A 5,048-nucleotide genomic window follows, 5' to 3' on the forward strand; every position below is an offset into this window, starting at 1 on the left:
AAGAAGAAAGGAAGGAAACAACAATAACATCATAATTTTAACAATATATTGTAATAAAAGCCACATGAATATAGTGTTTCTCTGTGTCAATCTCTCTTTCAAAATAATTTTTGTTCTGTACACTTTTTCCTTCTTGACTGTAAGTAATTCCATCCACAAATGACACTGTAGCTATGGGGGTACTCCTATACATGAGCCAGTAGTGTCTGCTTTCACTCTACCCTGAAACAGTACTTGCCATACACAATACCTATAGCAATATATTTTAAAATTCTCATTAGTTTTCCAAATTCCTTCATGTTTTTATCAAATTGGCAACACACTTCTCATACACTAAAAACAATGTAAAATGTGGGTTCAATATCTATAAAAATAGTTGCAGATACTGTATGGACACAAATGTACAACTGAAATCTTCCAAAACAAGATCAGTTGACCTAGAACATCTTTAACCAGTGATTTTATGATTGGTGCCGTTTTCAAAAATTATTTGACATTGTGTCTTCAAATGTATTACTCATTCTCTCCTTCTATAATTTAGTTATATGTTTTAATGTTTTTTGCACTTGTGTGAGCAGTATGCTTTTATTCTTGCATACTGACCTCTATTTCAGCTTAATCATCTTATTTTCTCAAGAGACCAATATGATAATAAGCCTTACAAAAACATTGATTTGACAATTTCAATACCTGGATCATCTTTGGCTGTTTCTATGGCTATGATCACTTTTGGCTGTGCCGTCTTTGATCTCTTGTTCTCTTTCTTATTTCCATTCATCTTTTATCCTTTCTCCTGGCTTACAGATATAAATTTGTGCTAATGCCAAAGATTACATATAAAGAATTTAAGAACTAAATTGAGTCTCTAGAAAAGTTTGGCTTTCTGTCAGGCAATATAAACAGAAGCAGATCAATTTGTCCAGTTAGGTAGTGATCTGATTTGAGATGACATTTGTTTTAGTATTTTGTGACTGTGTTGTATTTCTGGCTTACTATTTCTCCTACTATTTATCTTTTCTGGAATCTTAACTGAAAACTGGTTGTCTTTTCCAAGGCTTCTCCTTACCAGCCCTGAACTTGAAATTTCTCCAGTTTTTCAGAGACTAGTCTTATTATTATCCTCTGAAAATTTCTGTGATTACTCTCACTCAAATTATTCTCCAGAGTGCTGCCTACAGCAGACATATACTAAAATGGGAACAATACAGAGAAGATTTGCACAGCCCCTGTGCAAGGATACCATGCAGATTTTTGCCGCATTCCTGATGTTTTGCTGATCACTTGCAGATCCTGGCCTGGAGTCATCCAGCAACCTCTAGATGCCAATCTGTACTTTCTACACCCCCTCCCACAGCAATTAAAATCCTTAAAGAATAAAAAATTCTTTTTAGCATATGTACAGATGTGGAATATGTTAACCAAGTGTTATGATGTGTAACTGAAGTCACATATGATGTAAGGGTATTCTTTGGTAGATCCTCAGCATTGGATGCTCAAGGTTTCTAGTGCAGCAGTCACTTTTTCTTTTATGAACCCCCAATAGATAACATGTACAGCTAATTCTCAGCCCTAGGCCTCCCATGTGCATGTGATATTCCTCTTTCAAACCTCAGGCTCCAAAAGTGATTTTCTGCCTACCTTCATCCTAAATCCCATAAATCTCTCCAAAACATCCACCCAAAGTTCCATTCGACAAATGAAAGCATTTGACAGGCAGCACCATAGTCCTCACTGCTATGCGCTCTCTGATACCCAAGAAACCTGAATGCACACGCTAGTTGCACTGCCTGAACCCTTGGCTCCTACTTGTCACCAAGAGAACCTAAATAAATCCAGTGACCATGTATGTATGATTTGATTTCTAACCATGCACTGCTCAAAGGAGAATAGATGGAGTATGCAAAGGGTTTTTGTGGAGGGGAAAAAAAACTGAATATTCAAAAACACAAGCCATATATATATATATTTCTTTTGAGAAAAATCTTCTTCCCGAACAATTGCATTTGTAATATATTTGAAATGCCAAGTTGCTATAGCTAAATTTACTTATGAAGTACCTTCACCCTCTGTCCTTGTAGAAAGAACAAGCATATCTCAGTTATTATCATCCTGGAGCCTTTTTTCTTGTAAAGCTAACCTATCTGCAAATGTTTGGGATGATATATTGCCTGTGTTCCTCTACTCTTTCCTATGAGAGGTTTCTGTGCTTGTATAATGAGCAGCAGTTATGTCAGTCTCATTATTCAAATAGAAATTGATAACAGAAAGTGTGAGGTTGAATTAAAATTCTGCTACTTATTTGGTATAAAGTTATGAGCTAGTCTAAATAATATTCTTTGGGGCTTAATTCTTTATTATGTAACAGTGCTGAAAAATAATGGTGAACTTACAAGTTTTCTGATAAGTCTAATACAAAAAAAGAAATCAAAGCTTAACTCTACAAAAAGAATCACTGAACATATTTTCTTCTTATACTCTTCAACTTCTTATTCAGTTTTCTAGAAAGGACCCCAAACTGCAAAAATAAGGTTTTTTTAATATGCGTTCTAGTATTCTTGAGTATGAGGCAATTATAGTTAGAATTCATTTTTCTAGAACTGAAGTCTCATCTATGACTTGAGAGGTGATGTGCTTTCAGTACAGTAATTTGAAAAGCCCACCAAATGCACTATTCTTCAGTGATGTAGGCTGGAAACAGAGGCATTTTCTAAGGGTAATACCATTTTGCATTACTTTCCTTAAGGATTTTACATTTTAATTTTAATTACATTCTTGAACTGTGACTACAAAAGTAATAGAATGTACTATCTTTAAAATCTTTAAAGTTTTCTAGTTATTATGAAGCAAAACTTCTGAAAAATTTCTGCGCAAAGTTTTCATTGCTGTTCTTTGTATATTACCTGAAGAAGACTTAACTTTGACTCCTACTTCCAATTTTTTGTGGTTGTAGACTATTCTCTAATACATTTTCAACAGAAAAATGCATTGTCTACCTAATCAGGGATGAATCGACTTTATCAAGATGGAAGTTCATACAAACTCATTCAATCCACAAACACATAAAGGGGATGCTGATGTTTTAGAAGACCCAAACACAAATTTTATACTTTTATCCTTACTTCTACTTACCAGGGAGCATATTGCTTTCACAAAAAGAGAAAAATTGAAAGAGCTTCACTTATGTTTGAGCTTCACATACATTTTGTGTGTAAGAAGGATGGTCTCACTCTCTGGGTTATACCTCACAGGAAAGACGAACTTTTCAACATTACTGAAATAAAAGCTGGACTGTAGAAGTATAAGGCATGTTTGGAAATCTTTAATTAGGTGATTGCTCAAACTTCCTAAGGTTAAAAAGATTTTCATTCTGCATAAACTCTGAAAAATATCACAATTAAAAGTGAAGTAAAAAGTCTCAGGAACATAACTGACATTTAACATCTTTGTTACTCGTTGTGAAGAAAACGATGTGAAATTCAAATATCGAATTGAGGTAGTTTTTTATACTTGAATGACTTTAATTCAAATTTCTAACAGAATTCAGTGTAATAAAAAAATCATCCTACCAAAATACAAGATTTTTATTCACCTCAAATTTCTAGCTCACAAAAGATATAACATTACTTTTTTTAAGTGTATTCACAACTATTTTAGGCAGTAAATGGTTTAGAGAATAAGATTTCTTTATATAAAATAAATCTCATTATTTCATTTAAGGCTTAAAGATGGAATGTATAAAGGTAATAGATTAGGGGATGGTATGTATTCTTCACTCTGCCCGGGGGGTTATTCTGAATTTAGGAGATAAATCCCATACTTCAACTAGTGCCTTCACGAATAGGGTTTGAGCATAATAAGTAAAAGTACAATGATCTTGGGAATGGAAAAAAATAAAAATGGAAGAAATCTGGACATTTGAATGAGCTATAGGGCACATATACATGAAGTAGAACCAGCCCACAGACTTAAATGACTCTTCTCAGGTGTATTACATGAGAAAGATATCACACAACATGCTTTAAACCACTAATTTTGGTACATGGCTTATTCTGTGATCAATTGAAATAATTTACCTACCCTACAATTTACCTTTTAAAGACTGTAATTCAATGGTTTTAGTATATTGACAAAATAGTGACTAGCTATCAGCCCAATTGATTTTAAACATTTTTATCACACATACAAACAACAACAAAAAAAAATCCCAGATGTTTTACCAGTCACTATACTTGCCTCTCACCCCTAGATATAGACAAAAGCTATTCTACTCTGCATTTCCATGAAATTGCTTATTCTGTTATCACAAAAATGGAATCTTAAAGTTTGTGACCTTTAATAATCATATTCTTTCAGTTATATTTTCACATACATTTTGTGTGTAAGAAGGATGTTTGCAAATCTTTAATTAGGTGATTGCTCAAACTTCCTAAGGTTAAAAAGATTTTCATTCTGTATAAACTCTGAAAAATGTCACAATTAAAAGTGACATTTATGTCACTTTTAATATTACATCTATGTTGTAGCATTTGTAAGTTCTTCATTCCTTTTTACTGACAAATAATATTCTATGGCATATACATTTCTTTTACCTATGTACCAGTTGATGGATATCTGGGTTGTTTCCATTATTGTTACTATAAATAATGTGTCCATGACCAATTCTATGTAGGTTTTGTGTGGACATGTGTCTTCAATTCTTAGCAGTACATACATAGTGTGGGGTATTTTGTAAGTATATTCCTCCCCTGGTGAAGAAGTTCCAGAGTGTCTTCCAAAGTAACTGTGCCATTTTGAATTTGCATCAGCCACATATGGTTTTAGGATTGTTCACAGCCCTCGACATCAAATGTTCCCTGTAACTTAACCCTCTCCACAACATATTTTACTTCTACGAGGCTGAAAAGAGGGCTTCTGTTATTGCTTTCAGTCTCCTTTGAATTCATCTGATTAGATCAGGCCCACCAGGACTATCTGCTCTTTTATTAACTAAATGTGAACTGATTAGAGTATTATCTGAAAAATTCCTTTCACCATTGCCCATTATGACA

At 33.6% G+C, this 5,048-nt stretch overlaps 1 non-coding gene across 1 annotated transcript; it reads left to right on the forward strand.

Moving 5' to 3' along the window:
* The first annotated feature begins 1,167 nt into the window (after positions 1–1,167).
* LOC124099282 (U6 spliceosomal RNA) lies at positions 1,168–1,271 on the forward strand. The gene has a single exon (XR_006853914.1). It is a non-coding gene; the product is annotated as a U6 spliceosomal RNA (small nuclear RNA).
* Positions 1,272–5,048: the final 3,777 nt, after the last annotated feature.

The sequence above is a fragment of the Marmota monax genome, unplaced genomic scaffold (assembly GCF_021218885.2).
Source record: "Marmota monax isolate L192 unplaced genomic scaffold, Marmota_monax_Labrador192_F-V1.1 WCK01_AAM20220418_F8-fsc00011, whole genome shotgun sequence".
Lineage (NCBI taxonomy): Eukaryota > Metazoa > Chordata > Mammalia > Rodentia > Sciuridae > Marmota > Marmota monax.